Source organism: Thunnus thynnus, chromosome 1 (genome assembly GCF_963924715.1).
Source record: "Thunnus thynnus chromosome 1, fThuThy2.1, whole genome shotgun sequence".
NCBI classification, from domain to species: Eukaryota; Metazoa; Chordata; class Actinopteri; order Scombriformes; family Scombridae; genus Thunnus; species Thunnus thynnus.
This window is the reverse complement of record NC_089517.1, coordinates 18,076,107-18,094,911: the sequence shown is the minus strand read 5'-3', so window position 1 is coordinate 18,094,911 and position 18,805 is coordinate 18,076,107. Positions and strand designations below refer to the sequence as shown.

Genomic DNA, 18,805 nt, shown 5'->3' with positions numbered 1-18,805 from the left:
AATGGTAAAACTGAGAAACTCAGCAGGCTGAGGCTACAGGCAGAAGGCTGGGGAGCCCTTAGACTCACAGTACAAACTTACTGCACACTGTTAACTGCTGGAAAAAGATGTAGTTCAAACAAACACTTTGCACCTACAGATTATCTGTATTTTAAATTCCAGTAGCCATGCAGAGGTTTCATTTTTCTGCAGTGTGTAGAATTTAATGGCATCTAGCAGAACAGACTTGACAGAAATGGAATATAATATTCCTAAGTATGTTTAAATAGGTGTATAATCACCTGAAAATAAGAATTGTTGTGTTTTTGTTACCTTAAAATGATCCCTTTATATCTACATAGGGAGCGGACCCTCTTCCATGGAGGCCGCCATGTTGCACTGCCATGTTTCTACAGTAGCCCAGAACAGACAAACCAAACACTGGCACTAGAAAGGGCCTTTTGCATTTTTCGAGAGTTTCTCAGGCACTGTAGGTTCTCCTACATGCTTTGAAGGAGAGGGGGAGGGGAGGGGTATTCAGTTGGTTGCAATCTGCAACCTCACCACTAGATGCCACTAAATCCTATGCACTGCTCCTTTAATTTAGTTTCTGTGCGCTAACATCAGTTTAAGGCCAAGCACCTTCAGGCATCTTTGTAGAGCTCCAAAAAAAAGAATAGACGTGGAGCTGTAAGTAGCTGTCCAGACAACAGTAACATGTGGTTACATGACAGGTTGGTCATATGAAAGATGACTGTGTTTTTTTTCACTTGCTCAACACATGCTTCTCATTAGTCTACTAGAAAAACTGACATTGCTCCAAGTAAAAGACACAGGGCCCTCCATGGCTGCTATCGCTCACCACAAAGTTGTTTTCAAGTGTATCTTACATTACATATGAGTGTACATTTTGAAGCAGAGTATGCTTTGAACGTTCCAATGGGACAAAATGAAAATGTAAATAGATTAAATTGCATGTCCAAACATGCTGTAAGTGCTGCAAGGTACGAATGATCTATATAATAAAAGAAAAACACTTTTCAGGATTCTTTTTCTCTGAAAGACTTAGATCTCAATTGTATGACTTTTAAATAAAACTAGCAGACTGGTTCCCACAACCTTAAGAAATCTGAGTTAAAATGTACTCTGAATAAAACATATAAATATATGTGCTGAAATATGTGACTTCCATCCAGCTAAAAAAATTCCACAGCTGTACCTTTTCAATTTTTAAATGGCAAAAATATTATTTTTACTGAACAGCCATGGACTGTGTGTGTGCTTGTGTCAGTGCATGTGAGCATGTATGTGTCTGTATGTCCATGTGTGTGCATGTCTGCTCTCCACAACAGCTCCCTAAACGTGGTTTTGGGCAGGCAGTGGCCTACAGTAAAATGTTGAAATTGGAAAAAATATTACCCTTCTTTCTTTTGAATAGCCGAGAGATAAGCACCCTTTAGCAATGAAGCCAGTGGAGTTTAAGCTTATTATGAATACCTCTCAGAGCGCAGAAGCATGTACTGTAGAAATCAAAGGGAGTAATAGGCAGGTAAGCCAGCGTCATTTTAAGGAGGAAGTCAGTTGTGAAATTGTAAAATCGCAAGGCCCTGCTGACAATCTCCTGCCCTCAGAACACTCCCATAAATTACTTCTAATGGCAGTGGCTATCACATATCTGAAAAAGTTCGAAGTTTGTGAGGCGAAAAGAAAGAAAATCCGATGCTAATCTCCCCATTGATGGAGACTAATAATAATAAGAAGACCATTTATCTCTTTGATTAAACAGCACATACTCTGCAGTTCACAAGAATGTGTGATTCTTTATATGTGCTTAAGCTTCCCGAAGCAGACCTGGCTTTGCAGAACATTCCTCATGATTGCATGTTCAATTGGCTGTGAAAGTCCGCGGCATTACTCTTACGTGCTGGCCTGAAACCATAAAAAAAACCAAGCAACAAACTGAGGTCATCTTTTTTATGGTGTTTGGGGTACAAGAGCCACTGATCAACTTTCTGAATTCCAACATTAAGCAAGTGCACATATACTCCCAAAAACCATTAGCTGCAGGGTTATACTAGCATAGTCGTTTTGTGCATTTTCTGCCTAATAGCTTAAGTTGCAGAGCTCCTCTGCCGAGATCTGCTGTAGAGATGATATCATAACGCGACGGCTCCGAGACAGCCCGAACTGTAGTGTTCACACATTCTACAAAGGCACACACACACACACAAAAACACACACTGGCTAATACATACGGTACTGTGCCTTTCTCCTTTGAATATTCATCCATGTTTCCACATCATCTGCAGGTCTCCTAATCACAGTCACTTCCCCTTTAATCACAGGGCTCTAATTAGGTCCTAATAAACCATTTTGCCATCCTCTTGGAGCGCCTCTGTGTCACTCACACATCAAACCATGAAATACTATATTAAGGGGCTGTCAACCTCAAAGGAAAGCTCCTCCAGCAGCAGTGATACAGATACTGCAGGCACACCCTCTTACACTAATTGAAATTATCGAAAGCTCTGCTTACATGTGACACTTGGCCATGTCTGAAACCGTGGCCTGAAGTACAGCAGTCAAAAGCACGACGGTTGTGCCAGCACTGAGGCTCTACTGGTTTCTCTGATGTCGGGTAATTGTTTAAACCTGAGTGGATATGGCACAGGGCCTCATGCTGCCTGTTCTGCCAAGAGAGGAAAAAAAAAAAACGTTCTTGCTAGCACTTTTCTCCTCTGTTTCTTCTATTCTAATTCAGTCCAGCAATGGCTTCAAGGAAAGCCTCAATGATTCCATGTTCATCTTGGAGAACCAGTGTTGGGGATGATGATCACTGACCACAAGTTGATAATGATGACTGTTTAATTAGAAGCCTTTCTTTGGCCTGGCCACAACCCAAACTCCTCCACCCTGCAGATGGTAACCAATAAATTTAGCTTTGCTGAGGATGAGGAGGAACATTGTACCTCCCCAGTTTATCCTCAGCCCCACCCCTAACCAAAGGCATAAAGCTTTTCTCCTCGCTGACACAAAAACTATAGTGCTACTACACGTCCTGACTGTGTTGGTGAAGTCAGACCATGTCTCCTATGGACAACAGTCACATCTCATTTGAATTGGTACATTTTGGAGGAAAAGTTGGTCGCCAGATTATATTTTTTATTCCTTCATTATTTTTTTTTGTTTTATCCATTTGAAAGATTTTTCCTTTTTTTTTCAAATTAACATTACAAAACTTCTACATTTAGCATTGCTACAAAAAGTGTAGTTTGTTTCCATTTGTTTTTGCTACTATATCCACTCCTTGCAAAACGAAAGCATGATTACATTTTTTATGGTTAGGCAACTCAAAGCACTTTGTTAGGGTTAGGGAAACACTGTGGTCATGGCACGTACATTATGGGTAAGGCTGGGAAACTAAAACACTTCGTTAAGGTTAGGAAAAACATTGTGAGCATGGTAAATATCCAAAAAGTCTACTCTGATGGGATGCAAACCCTAGTCTCCAGTGTACAAGTCAGTTGCCTGGCCGTCCACTCAGACCTCCACCCTATGACTTTTCAGTGCGGTATAAGAACGTCACTCTACGAACAAACTTTGACAATAAATCGCTATTGCAAATTGATTGCATATGAATGTAATGTGTCGGCGGGTTTTTAATCATTTGTATATATTTGTATAAAGTCTGCAGGGTCATCAATTGTGGTCATATAAAAGTCTAGCAAAAGCAAAAAGTCAATCTTGTTCAAAATCTGAACATTTTTGGTCTTTTATACTTGTTCCACAATGTCATTCCACTCTCCTCAGCAAAGGTTTGAGATTTTACAGACTGTCCTGTCTAGTGGAAAAAAGGACGAGTGTTGCTGTTAGTCAGACAGGACAACCCCTCCCATCGTCCTGTAGTCCCCCTCAGTCTATTCCTCACTCACCTCCTGTCAATCATCCTCCTTCGGACAAGCCTCCTCCCAGAGGTTTCTACACCCGTCCTGCCAGGCAGAAAACAGCACTCTGTGTGTGTGTGTATGCCTGTGTGTGTGTGTGTGTATTGTATGTGGGCGGGTGGCGTGTGCCAGAGTGGCTATCCCCTCAGATTGTCAAAAAGGCTCATGGGAAATTTACTGCATGTGCCAAACCACAGGCTTTCTCTATCATTTCAGCAGATTTCTCCTTTTTAGTCCCATTCAAGAAAGTGATTATCACAGACTGTACTTTCTTTGGCTTTATTCTTCCAGCTCTGAGTCGGGCTTTCTGGGCTTTCCTCACTATAGCTGCACTTTGCTTATAAATATGCAGCTGAGCCAATCAGAGGTTTCTTAAAGGGAAACTAAGGGATTTTTCAACCTGGACCCTGTTTCCCCATCATTTTGTGTCTACGTGACTAATGGGGACAACAATTTTTGAAATTGGTCCAGTATTGAGTGAGAGCGCTTCAGCCAGCAGCCGTGTAACACACTGAAAATGTAATCCTTTGGGGCAATTACACCCGTCAATGTATGTCCACTAAAAGTGCTTGTTTTTGCTACTGACAGGCTCAGATTGTTATTATAAGTGTCTGACAACATTATATAAAGGATCCCTATAGAGAAATAAAACTTTTTTCTTTACCTTTTGCTTGTTACGGTCTGTTTGTTATTCTGTCTAACCAAGTCTCACTCAAGGAGAAGTCTCATCCCGAAATCTCGCGAGAGTTGAGTTGCTGCAGGAAGACAGCTAAATAATCAGCTAAATATTCAGCCATGACTCTGAAAATATTTTAGATACCACTAAGTTACACTTTCTTTACTCCAACACAACAAACTCTTCCCGGCACTCCTCTCTCCAACTCTCACTCACGTTTCCACCGTTCCTGCAACAACTCAACTCTCACTAGATTTTTTTCCACTGCCTTCGACAGCTGTTTCTAAAGCATGCATATTAATTCTTTGACCCTTTTAAGAACGAGCAGATGAGCAAGTTTTTTTCATTTAGTTGAAGTTGATATTTTCCAACATTATTGTCTCTGCTGGGGTTTTATATATTATTGTACAAGTAGACAGAAATAGGGATAAATTGCTCCTGCATTTGACATGTACTGGTACTGGTGAGGGAAGGACACTGCCATTTGGAAAGAAATGAAAGAGGAGAAGTCAGATGCTGCTGCTACACTATGACTGAATGTAAGTACAATAAATATTCTCGAACCACTTTAAAAAAAATAGTGAAGATTTCCCCCTGAAAGATTCACTATATCCGGGTCAGGAAAAAAAAATCAATTTCTCAAACTAAAGGAGACTGAGCTTCATTTACTAACACATCATCAGAGGGGTCTGAGGCAACATGAACACTAACTTTATTATTTGCGTCTTTAGTCTTAGAAAGTCTCAGAAAATCTGCTCTTAGCCCATCCTTTCACCAACAGTGCCTAAACACCCCCTCCCTTTACTCATTGAGAGAGAGAGAGAGAGGGGGAGAGAGAGGGGATAACAAAGACAGACAAGAGACCAAGAGAGAGCTTGTGGTCGGGTCTGCTGAAGCCATTTTCTCATAATGCACATTAAGGGTAAAGCCTTGTAACACATCCAAGTCAGTGTAAAAAGAAATTATTCAGAAAGGAAACAAAAGACCTGGGCAAGAAGAGACGCTATGGTTAACTTCATCAGAACTTTAGCCACAAGACCCTTTCCATCTATCCCCCCACCCTCCCTCTTTGTCACATTGATTTATTTTTGGCATCGCACATTAGCATTTTCCACAGGAAAAACTGTCAGGAATATGATTTCTGGCCCAATACGTCCTTTCGTTTCCATAACTTCCTCGCCTGTTTTAGATGTCTCAGTAGCTGCTCCATGATGCAAGTGGTTGATCAGTATTTGTTTCCATCCAAGAGGGCAAACACACACTATCTGGAGAGCATGAAATTAAGCAAAGACAAAGTATGTTTTTTTCTGTGAGGTCTGTCTTTAAAAACGTAATGAAATCAACAAGTTACAGTTGAACTCCGATTTCCATCTATGTTTGAAGTTATTGTAAATATACAAGACATGGTGCCTCAGGTCATTTTTGCATTTGTGTAATTATAAGGTGTAGACCTTCTAGATGAAGTCAAGTCTTTCTTGTGTACTCATACTTGACTCACACTTGTCAATACAACTGGCGATGCCAAATATGGACCAGCCTTCCGCATCATGGATCAAAGTGCCATATGACATAAAAGTGTTCATCATTGTCACATCACCTCAATGCATGCTAAAGAAGAGAACATGCAATATTCAGATCTTATATTTCTCAGGATTGTGCACACATGCACAAATATACACTATGTACGCACACACACACACACAAATATGCACATGCACAAGCTAAATTGCCATATCTGATATGAAAACAGTCGTGTGCCAACAAAACAGCTCCCAGTATCTTAAAGGCTGTATTGGGGAGTGAAGAAGCCAGATTGGCTGGCTTAGTCACAACTGTGGAGCATATTTTACATCTCATGTCAGATCAAGCTGGCAGATACTAGGCCGGCTGTCAACCTCCACCAACTGGATAATGTCTAATCGTTGAGCTTTTAAAGACAGTGGAGACCTGTGTAAGGATAAGCAGAATAATACTGTCAGCTACAGTTTGGAAATATGTACACTTTGGAAAGCTCAATCAATTTTATTTTCGATTACAAAGGCTAAATGATCAAAGATCAGAAATGATGCATGGGAGGAACAAGAGGACTGGTCACCTCGTAATTTATGCGAAACCCGGATGTTGGATTTTTTTTCCCCTATTAGGTTTATTCATAAGAAATAAATTCATAATTAATTTGTATTCAATGCTATAATTGTGCTGCTTTCCTTAAAACTAATACAAGATGAGGATTTAAGGCCTTCCTTCACATTATTTTACATTAAAGACTGTCAGTGTCACAGCTGACAACATATTTTCATAGAGTCCTTTAATGCTTACTCCAAGGCAGTGGCTTGCCCATGGGAAGGCCTGATCCAAGCACAATGGGGGGGATCACAAGCAAAAGGGTTGTTGTGACACTCTTGTGTGTGAGCAGCGCAAAAGCCAACATTACACTAATCTCTTTTCCCTTGTTCACTCACAAGACCCGAGCTCAGGTCTTCAGAGCTTCTTCAATTCTAGTAGGACAGAAATCACACTGGGCTGGGCAGAAGATCACAGCGTCTTTTAGTCATAATCCTAGCATTCTGCAACAAGGTCATGTCTATATATACAGTGTGTATATACAGTATATAGATATATATATATCCATATATGAAAAGCTGATGGAGTGATATATAAGCATAATTTGTCTGTGAGTAAAAATAAAGGTTAGTGTGACTGCAGTCAGTGAAAGCAGTTACTGAGTCAGGGGAAAAAATAATAATTACACAAATTCACGGCTCTATTAAGCTGTAGCTAACAAAATGGTCGCCACAGAGAAGGAGAAAACTAACTTGTTTTCTTGAACTGGCTTTGGATTTCATAGCCGAATGTCTGCAAAAGGAACACGGACCGACGTGAGTGTTTGTTTAAAATTCAGTTTCAACCACCTGCACTCATTTCACACAACCTGACAGTTCTTAGCCTTACTCTATATGCTGCGTGCGTGTGTGTGTGTGTATGTATGCACGTCCTTGTGTGTGCGTACGTTCACTCATGCCTGTGTCCCCATGCCTGTGTGAGGGAGGAAAAAAAATAGTGTGTGTGCATATGTGTGTGTATGAGTGCCTGTGCCTGTGTGAGGGAGAAAGAAAAATAGAGAGTGTGTGTGTGTGTACGTGTATGTGAGAGCCTGTGCCTGTGTCTGTGTGTGTATGTGTGTGTGTGCATGTGCAGGGACTCAAAAATCCACCACATTTTAATTACTGCCCGGCTGCACTGTGTGCCTCTTTGATATGGAAATAAAGGCAACCATCTTCACACAGCCACTGTACAAATCTTCATCTGATTCATAAAAAACAATGAGCCTGACTAATTCCTCCACCTGATTACCGTCCCAGACCTGTGTCAGGAACAAGCGGCCACCAAGGCCCTTCCAATTAATTCTACATATTAATGTGTGATTTAAAAAAATCAACAGAGGCTACTTACCATAGCCTAGACTGTTGCATTTTGAAGTCAAAGTTAATTATGCACAACTATGCAATGGACTAAAAGAAAATGTCCAATTATTTTGAGAAAAACATATTCAGTGGGAGAGTGAATGATACAGATCAAAATGGGCCACTTAGGTTACTCGTGCAATTATACAGTTCCTGTGAAGATACACATATTTAGATTTTTTTTTTTTTTTCATCTGTAATCCTTTAATGTCAGCAATACTGTTCACTTACAGCAGCCAGGGGGACACAGAGATCTAACAGAGCAGAATAAAACTGCCCCGACCCTTGTCGATGTTCAGTAAGTGCTGGCACACATAGGTGCTATTTGTTTTTGAATAAAAAAAAATAACATGCTTAAGTTTCATCTGTAACAGAAGAACCTGAGTTCAAGGAAAAACATGATGTTAACAAAAAAAAAAACATCTCTCAATCAGCTTGTGGGCAATTTAACAGCCAAAGCTGGATGAAATTCAAAATGTTAAAGCTTGAGATTCTTTTTCAAACAACTGGTGTGTTACACTCCCATTAATATGTCTGGCTCCATGTTCTCATAGCTTTTCATTTAAGATGGTAACTTCGTGGAGGTGATGCCCCACTGTCTGCTTGTGATGATTCAGTCAGACCATCAGTATTTCATCAGTATTTCTCGTCTTCGAGAGTGACAATGGTGCGCACTGAGAAAAGCCACAATTTCCTCCTGTATGAGCACTTCATCCAAACAGATCTGCACCATACTGATTTTTTTATATACTGTCATCAACGCACAAAAAAACCAAAAAAAAAAAACCCCAATCCCACCAAATCCTTATTTGGTGCACGGAGGAGGGCGATTGACACCACCACCAGAGTTCTCTTTCACTGCATGTATTCATTATACAGAATACAGTGCAGCACCTAATCACGATGTCCTGTGAAAGGAAACTATGCATCATGACAGAAGTGACATGTTACTAACTTGTCAAAAACTTCTTGTTGGAGGGGACAAATTACAGCTAAAAACTGCTACGGCATATTCCCATCAGTTTTGATCATTGTTGAAATATTCTACAGCAAATTAGATAACACTTAGAAAGACAGATGTCACAACATGTGCTGCCACATTTATTATCTCCTGCAGTCCTCCGCCCTTCTGCTGCCCCCCCTCGCCCCCCCGCTTCTCTACCTTTACCAGGCCTGCTGTTGTTTACCTCCTCTCATCTTGTTTATCATCAGGTCTCAGCCGCTCCCTCCACTAGCACGAAGAGAGGGAGAGTACCTATGCATCCCCACAGCCGCCGAACCCCCCCCCCATCCCCCCCCTTCTATATCTGCTCTCTCCCTGCCCGCATCCCAGCAGCGTCCTGTCACTTGGAACAAAATAGCTGTCTCTCTGCAAACCACTGTGTATACAGAACGATAACGCGATGTGTAAGGTCTCAGTTATGCGGTCTAAATGACATCTGGACAGGCGAAACAGAGTGGCTTTTTGGATTTTGACATTTGAAATCAAAAACAACAGCAGTGTTTATCCGTGTGTCAAGAGTGAAGACATTTTTTGCAAAATATCCAGCATAGGGAAAGTATCACACATGCATAAGTGCACACAGGCTCACACAAACACAAACGCACACAATAATAACGATAAAAAACAATTGCACTTTTACATCTATGAGAATAATATTAAAATATCAAACTCACTGGAGTGACTGCTGCAGCCTCTTTACATCTCTGGCTTTGTATGAAACAATCTACATATCACACATATTATTAATACCGTTTGTAACATTGCTCCATCTGCACATGACAACACATAACTATTATTTATAACACTGTTGCAGAATTAGGTCGATATTAGAATGGTTTCCTCCTTCTCCAACTGTGAAATCAGCTTATCATGAGTTGGAATTGGTTGTAATATCATTAAAGAAATTCTGTTTGGCAGGGGGAATACACTCCGAGTAAAAGTGTTACAGCAGAAGAGCAAGGCCATAAAATGAAACCTACAGAAACCAGCGCTTTCATTTGCATCACCGTGTGGCTCACAGATATATAACAGCTGAGTTTTAGCAGGGAAATTAAAATCACACAGAACAATGAATAAAATAGATCTGCAAGCTCGAACCTGATGCAGGTACTTTTAGTCGTCTTTCCTTTTGAGTTGAATCACACTTGTAATAAAATTCCTAAACATAAAACAACTTCTGCCATTAACTCTGAATGACCAGATTCACCTTCTGCATTAACCAAAAGCATAACCATATATAGGGTAAGATATAGAAAGATATGCAAACAATAAAGCACCTTTCTTTCTGCATCCCTTCCCCCCTTCTCTCTCTCTTTCCCTCCCTCCCTCTCTCCTTCTCTCTCTCTCTCTCTCTCTCTCTTTCGCTCCTGCTTTTTTCTTTGATCTCACTAATTGCTGGCACAATATAGTTTTAACAAATCCTACCTGTAGATGATGAGGACAATTAACAGTAAATCTTTAAGTAAATTCAATTCGTGGCACTTAAGAGTAAATAAATGTCATAATGGGATCATCCACAACATTTCTGTTCCACTCAATAACACATATAATATTTAAAAATAGCAATAATCACAATGTTTCATGATGGGACAAAAAAAAAGGATTCCCAGTAGCAAAGTTGCTCTTGCAACACGGGAGACATTGGACTTGGACAGAGTGCAGGATATGTTTAGACATAAATGAGCTAGGTGGCTTCTCCCTTTCATGCCAAAATGAAAGTCCTAAAATCTTTGAACTTACTGGCACATCAGCTTCAGCGAGTCTATATCTTATGCTGAGTCCAGGTGGGAAATGCTGTCTTTCTCAGTCTTGCAAAAACCTCAAGTCACCCCGAGATCCACTCGCAGATTACTCCTTGAAAATACAGAAAATGCGCAAGGCCAGTCAGTATGAAATATGACAAATATGATATCATTGCCCTGCATTTCTGGTTAACTATCACGCACCCGCAAATTGACTGCCTTTAGAGGTTAATTCGACTGCAATTACTGCGAAAGAAAAGCAAAAATGTCCCGGGCAATATTGATAAAAAAAAAAAAAAAAAAAAACAGCAAGAGATTATTTGAAGATGGTCGCATTGCCAGAAAATTTATGAACATTTCAAATTTCTCTGGTGCTTAAAATGCACATTCAAGTTGCATGTAACGTTTGCAAAGGAAGTGTACAAAGGAATAAGGTAATTAATTTAGATGCCGGTAGTTCCCCTGTGCAAAAATATGTGAGAGATGTTAAATAAGAGCTAAGTGCGGTTCTGTGGCATCAAAGGGCGCTTTTCACTCTTTCCTCTCTCTCGCTCTTTTGGCGAGCGACACGCTGAGCTGCACAAGCCGTCAGAGACAAACTCTTATAGAGACAGAGCCGAGTGTCCCTGTATAGCAATCAGGACAATGTGCTGAATGGGCAGTCTAATTATAAATGTGCCATTTAGACTTGCATTTGGTGTCCAGAACCGCCTTACCTTATGAGGAAACCTGCGTTCACTCAGCTACATTAAGAGCAACTGTTCAAAAGAAAACACCAAATGGTCTGAACTTTACTCCGAGCGCAGAAGATTGGTTTTCTTTTTTTTCTTTTTTTTTTTCTTTAACTCGGAAGAAGTGTTATTGTGTGTGTGGAGTTTTTAGCAAGGAAAACGCGAGAGATAATTATGTTTTCATTAATTAGCCACAGGTGTGTTATTTGTGTGGTCACAAAACGCACGTGCTCAGCTTTTAATAACCAGAAGAACTGTTCAATTCAATTAAAAAAAAAAAAGCTCCCAGTTTCTGATTCTTTGCTTACTGAAATGTCACAACTCCTGGAGCAGTTTTTTTTTTTTTTAAAGGCTCGTTTTGTACACTGTGTCTAAATTTGGAAAACACTTAAAAATGAGTGGCCATCTCCACGGTGTCAGTTTCATGCTTATTCAATGACATTTCACTTAAAACGCCTCAATTTATGATAAATCTGGAAATTAATTATAAAGTTTGTGACAAATAATTTTTTCCCCTCATGGACAGTGTATCAGATTTTTTTCTGTAATTTCCCAGCTCTTAAAAATAATCAAAGTCTATATTGTGTTCTAAAAATATCCAAGCAGTGTTTATTCTAACATAAGGCCCGGTGATAAATTGTCGGGAATCGTCTTTCAACAGCAACAACCGCATAAAAAAGCGAGAAAACAATTAATACTCATTGGGTACATTTGCACTATTCACAGAACAACTTCTGTCTGTTCAGCCCGACAGCGCCGAGCTTCAGAGCTTTCGGCTTAAATGGAAAACTGTCTGTGCAAGTACATCTTCTCTAAATGGACAAGACTTGCGATTGTTGAATTTAATTTATGACTTATGCATTCTTTAGAGGTCAATTCCCCTGACCTCCCGAGAAAGTTAAAGAAGAGCAACTTCCCAGGCTAAACGGGGGCCAGACTAGACTGTAGGTTTCTGTAAATTTAAAAAAAAAAAAAGAAAGAAAAAAATCACAGAAAAATCTACGAGTGAGAAGGCAGTTTGGGAAGAAAGAGCCCTGGAATATTTAGTTATAATGAGACATGAGCGAAAGCTTCAAATAAACTTGTCCACCTCACATGCAGAGACAGGAAACCTACCAGGGCGCACGTCATTGTCAATGAATGGTACCGCTGTGTGGACAGAAGTGAAACTGCCACCAGCAGAAGAAAGTTACGGGACATGTAAACACAGACTCTAACGCGCCGACAACGTTTAGATATTTAATAGTTCGAGTTAACAGACTAACAATCACCACTTATTTACGAAGCTCGGCCACAGTGTTATCGGTCTTAACGCTGCAATTTAAACTGTACAGCCCGTGTCCGCTTGCACGGCTTCACGCTGCTGAAACAGATAAAGATAAAACAAAGAATGATTTCAAACCTTCAGACAGTGCTTCAAGTTGTTACAGAGTTCAGTTAAGATGAAGTTAGATGATGAATTTAACACATATTTGCCGATTCTGTGGCGAGCTCGAGCGCCTCCGAGCCAGCACGTAACGCGCCACTCGCGTCTCGCGTGCACTTCGCTTGTTTTGGTGAAAGCGACGCACCAAATAATCACAATAATTAAAGTTCGCCAGTCTTTCTACCCGTCGCAAAATGTGCGAACCCGTGTAAGCTTCACACATAAATTACTTTTTGGAAATGTTTTGAGGCGAAATGCGCGTAACGTGACGGAACATTGAGCTGACAGCACGCTCGACGTTTAGAAATCAGCAATAAAACACTGAGTGAAGATATCAAGACAACATAGAGCATGTTGAAAAGTACAGCAGACGTGTTGTTTACCTTGATGATCTCAGCCGGGGAGAAGATAATTGTGCGTCCTTTCCCGTGCGTAAAGACAGCTAGACTCGGCTATACTTTGTAGAAAATGATCACTGGGGCTATCTGTTGAGCGAAAACTTAAGTCTGCTCACACGGGGCCATATGAGGAGATCCCGCACACTCTCTGTGAAGTTCAGCTGTCCAAAACTACAAGTACCTTTTGTTGTTCGCCTATCTGTTCTTTATCTCACTCTCTCTCTCTCTCACTCTCTCTCTCTCAGACAAGAGAAGACGATGGGTAGAGCTGCTGTCAATCTTGGCAATCAATGCGCGCAGCCATGTCGCAAGTATTCAAAGCATTTCCCGTCGTGCAACATCAGAAAGTGAGTGGCCAGGGCATTGATCTGAGGAAGGCAAAGAGGCAGGACTCCCCCTCCTCCTCCCAGACAAGAGATGCGAGAGAGAGAGAGAGAGAGAGAGAGAGAGAGAGAGAGAGAGAGAGAGAGAGAGAGAGAGAGAGAGAAGCGAGGGGGAGAGAGAGAGAGAGATTTGTGGTGAAATAAAAGTGGAGACAGGGAGGATGGTTGTTACTGCCCGCAGTTTAGTCAGTTTAATAAGTTTACTTATATGAACATCACTTACAGGCTACACAGCGACTGCAAAGTTAAGGATGATATCCCCCCCCACCCCCCACCCCTCCCAGAGATGTTACGCTTTTTCCTTTGTTGACGCTTTTTTATTTGTTAAGTGAGAAGAAAAATAACGCACTGACCTCTTTAACTTCAGTGAAAGTGATGCAAAAATGCAAAAGACAAATAGATTCGGCTGATGCGGGATAATGAGAGCAGGTGAGAGAAACACATAAGAGTTCAGGCACCAGTTTAGACTTGTGTGATACAAGAGATTTTCATTTTTATTTTTTATAAAGTAAAGCAGCACAAAAATATATCACCACAAGACTCCTCTCTCTTGTTCTTGACGTGTTTTTAGATTGTCATATAAGAGATATTTTTGATTTACAGATATCCAGATATTTCCAAGTTCTCCTCAAATATTTGCAAATTCTACATCACATTGTGCACCACAGCTTGTCTGGATTTCAAGATAATTATTTATCCTATACGTTCATCATAGTGTCCTAATCAAGCAGAGCGTTTAACATTTATTTCCACACCGTCTATTTATTATCAGACAATTAAATTATTACATTTAAAGAACATGTCAAAAGTAGAAGAATTATCTTCATGGACATGGTCAATTTTGAGAGTTACACTCTTTTAATTAATAGCCCGATTCCAGAGACAAAAATACTGATTATTGTGCAATTGTTTAAAATATCTCTAATAAGGACAATGACACGAGAACAAATATTACTTTCCAGCTTTACATTTATCAGTATTTTATGCCTTTAATATTCACAAACCTTCACAGACTGACACATTTTATTGTTTAGCTTTTGAATAAAATTTAATATGGGCTTTTAATACAGAAGCTGTAATCAAATAGTCGTGTTATCAGCATATTAATACATGTCCAATTAACAGTGTGTTTGACAGATTTGAATTAATCTATATTATGTTTTTTAAAAGATCCGGGAGGAAAAAAAAAAGTCATGTGGCATCTGAAATGAAAGCAAAGGTCCAGCGGCTGACCTGGCAGACCCACAGGTTGCGATCACTCGCCAAAACAGAAGCTTCTAACAATGAGACACTTATCCGTATTGAATGAGCATATGTTTTAAATTATCACCGAGCTTGGAGGAGGCCCACAGTGTGCCAAACACACAACAGCAACTATTCTCAGTCCATCAGAAAAAAGCACCCCCTCCCCAAAAAAAGAACAACACAAATGACGGGAAAGTTGTAATCTGTAGCTATACATCAGCAGCAACATTGAAGCCCAACATACAGTAAAACACCATCACTCCGTTATTCAACATGCAAGTGTCACAGAGTTGTCTGTCACGTATCATATAATGTGAATAGAAAGTTACTTACAAAGAGAAGAGACAGCAGGAGGAAATTCTGATTGTTAACTGCAGAGTCACATAGAACTAAAGGAAGGAGGAGAAGCGGAGAGACACATGGAAAGGGGGGGGGGGCGAAAGAGAGAGAGGGGGAGAAAGAAAGAGTGAGAAGGAAGGGGGGGGGGGTTGGCTATAGAAGTCATCTACAACATCTCATCAGATCAGGATCCTGTGCGCCTTTCTTTCTTTCTTTCTTTCTTTCTTTTTCTCTCTTTCTTTCTTTCTAAGGTGAAGTAAATCGCACCACATCTCCATCAGCCGCGCGTCTGCTTCACACCTTTACACGCCTCAGTTAAATTTCCTGTATGTCACTTTTCAGTCCCTCTAATTTTTATTTTCCCTTCTCATTCACTGGGCCGCACACTCTTCAGTGTCTGGTGTGTGTGTGTGTGTGAGTGTAAATTTGAAATCTTATTGAAGGAGAAAGAAAGAAATAAAGAAAGAAAAAAGACTTACCTTCCCGAGAATAAACTTTTTTTTTCTCAGTTGTTCTGCGGACACTTTGAACTTGAGATCCTCCTGAAGTGAAACTGAACACCTGTCACCTACTTTATATCAACATGAAGCTCGCGCACAGATTAACACAGTTGTTTGGTAAAATCATGAATAATCTGGGTGACAATCTAACACAGTATTATGCAGATCCATGCATGATGATTCATATGTGATATCTGCTGTGTGTGAAGCCTCTTCTTAGAGCGGACTTTTTCCTCTCACCAACCGGCCTGATATGTGTGTTTCACGTGTCTCATACGCCACCTTTTGGACACTGTGGGAAACACATTCAGACGTCGAACAAATGACCGGACAGACAAAATGAAATCCACTATTTAGGCCATAGGGTTATGCTTTTTTGTGCTACTTTAAATTATGTTTAAATGTGGTTAAAACTACACTTTACTCTGATGCAGGCTCTCATTGTAAAAGATTGCATCTTAGCAGTAAAATCCTCCCAACTCTTATAGATTACTGTTTTTGCATTGCACTGCATTGTTGCTGCTTTCAAAAACAATAATCTGATCAGCATCAGAAGAAAAATGGTGATGCAAAAGGACACAACTCATTCTATTTGGCTCGACTTGATATCTATTACAAGGCTTTAACCTGAGCAGCGAGAGTCGATTACTTATGGGTGCAGCTGAGCAGGTGCCAGCGGGTGCCAGATAGTTCTCAAAACACAAATATAGTCTACTATTTTTATAGAGGTGACTGTAATGGCTTCCTCTTTATAGCTCAAATGGTAGCGCAATGAAGCCCACATGAATAGCAAAAGACAGTCCAACTTGTTGGGGGGTAAGGCAGACACATTTGCATATCCTGTGAGTCTTTGATGCATCTTGAAATTCAAGTCTAGCCCATAAATATTTGAAAAGGAGAGTGCATGAAAATCAACATTTTTGTTACATTAAATTAACATGTGTTCTTCTCCTGTTCTGCATGGTTAATTAGAGAACGCCATTCAGTCAGTGAGTGAGGATGAGGAGGGAGGGAGGGAGGGAGGGAGGGAGGTGGGGGCTGCTTTGATTACAGTGCAGCTAGAGCAGGTTTCAAAGGTGTGCAGCTGATTCATGCTTAGGAAGAGAGTGATTAGTATTCTCGATGAGGATTCACAATTATCTACATTTTTTTTTTTTTTCTGAGTAAGATTTTAAACTTTAAACCTTCAACATGACATTAAGCCAATAAAATCAGAAAATGTGGGTTAACATACCAGGATATGAAACAGAGCTTTTAATTGTTTCAAATTCATTCTGACATGTTGTGTTGGTGGCAAGACAGATTAACACGTTGATTACAGATGTGCACAAACTATTTTGATCTGTGGAGTGAAACAATAAGCTGCATGTCATGGAATGTGGTCATTATGGAGAGATGTTTTACTGTTGTATAACCCTGCATCCGCTGCAAATTAAACAAACCCAGCAAGGGCAAAGATGATGGCAACGCTTCAGCCACTCCTCCTTCACTTGAATGCAGAATTTTTTTATTTTTTTTAATTTTTTTTAGTATTCATCAGTCGCTCTGCAAGGGGTTGAGCAACACCTTTGCTTTTCACTTGCTTTTAAATCATCAAAAAATTTTACAGACATTATTTTTTTATGTTTATTGCTTTATTCAGTCTGTGCCAGACAGAGATTACACCAACAGTAGCAGTTCAAATGGAGTTAGAGAGTTATGGGGAAAACATTTACCACCATGACACCAGGCAGGATAAGTGATGTGAAAATGAAGTGATGGATACGTCGTTATTTTAAATGAGTAGTTTTTGAATATAAATGCAGGCTGTGGTGAATTTGCTTTGTAGTTTTCCAGTTCACAACAGTGTCCTGAATATTTATTGTTGTGTACTGTGAGAAAAGTGTAAATCTATGACTTACTGTATGAAGATCTTCTTCAGTGACAAGGGATTAAATAATCCTACATACCTGCCGTCAGTGAGATGGTGCTGCTCGTGACACGGTCAACCACTGACACGGTCAAGATGTAAAGAACCGTCATCTACCAAACCACTATAACTTAGTCATTACTGAATGCCATTATGCAATTAACTCAAACACTATTTGCATACATGCAAATCGTCTCTCTCCCAATTGGACTTGCAAAGTGGGACGCTCTGTTCTCATTAGTTGACCCAAATCTCTTACTTGTGACTCTGGATTTCATCAAAGTTTAGTCAGGATCTAATATTTCCTTTCAAGTTAACAGAGAACCACTGATTAATCATGTTGAAATAAGAAGTGCAACATGCCAATTCTAATTATATAGTTTTCAGGGACATCATCACACAGCCTGTGCCAACAATACTACAAATATCAACTCATGAATACACTTATATGTGGTAGCATATGTGTAATGTATTTCTTAATACATAATCCACATTTTTTTGTTATTTGAGGTCTAATCAGGAGTCTGGATATGTGAGTTTCTTGTTTTTCATAAGAGCCAACAACAGTAGCAGTATTTCAGCAAAACATCTTATTAATTATGGCTTAATCTGACAGTTGCAAGACGAGTCCTGCCTGGTGTATTTTAAAAACACTGATGCGTCACTGTGATACTGTACTGTGGATCTGCGGATGCATTTGTAGTCTTTTCAGGAGAGACGCTGAATGAAGTAAATTTCACTTAGCTCAGTATGCGTGTGTGTGTGTGTGTGTGTGTGTGTGTGTGCATGGAGCTGCTAGATTAAAGAGGAGGCCCAGGGGCATTTGCTTCATTTACAAAGCAATTGCTTTTATGTACAAAAAGCCCAATTCACTGTAGGTATTGTAAAAGCCTTCCGTTTAAGGAACACAAGATTATTGTTTTATGTAACACCTTTTCAACACACACTTAATGATTAATGTTGGAGGGATTGTGTCCTCTTACTGGTTTAATATATTAAGATAGTAACTGTATGACTTAATATTTTATATTTTTGTATCTCTCAAGAACTATAAAACCTTGATACA

At 40.0% G+C, this 18,805-nt stretch overlaps 1 protein-coding gene across 9 annotated transcripts in view; it reads right to left on the bottom strand.

Moving 5' to 3' along the window:
• Window positions 1-13,767, bottom strand: part of sox6 (SRY-box transcription factor 6) — a 140,559-nt gene extending 126,792 nt beyond the window's left edge. For 3 of the 9 annotated variants that reach the window (XM_067588168.1, XM_067588206.1, XM_067588213.1), the window contains exons 1-2: window positions 13,349-13,767; window positions 10,807-10,920 (exon numbers count right to left, since the gene is read on the bottom strand). The gene's annotated coding sequence lies outside the window, so the exon portion shown is untranslated. Of the gene's footprint in view, window positions 1-10,806; window positions 10,921-11,012; window positions 11,418-13,348 lie in introns of those variants that run through there. The other 6 variants (XM_067588230.1, XM_067588196.1, XM_067588237.1 and 3 more) reach the window with 3 other exon arrangements.
• Between the last annotated feature and the right edge of the window lie 5,038 nt (window positions 13,768-18,805).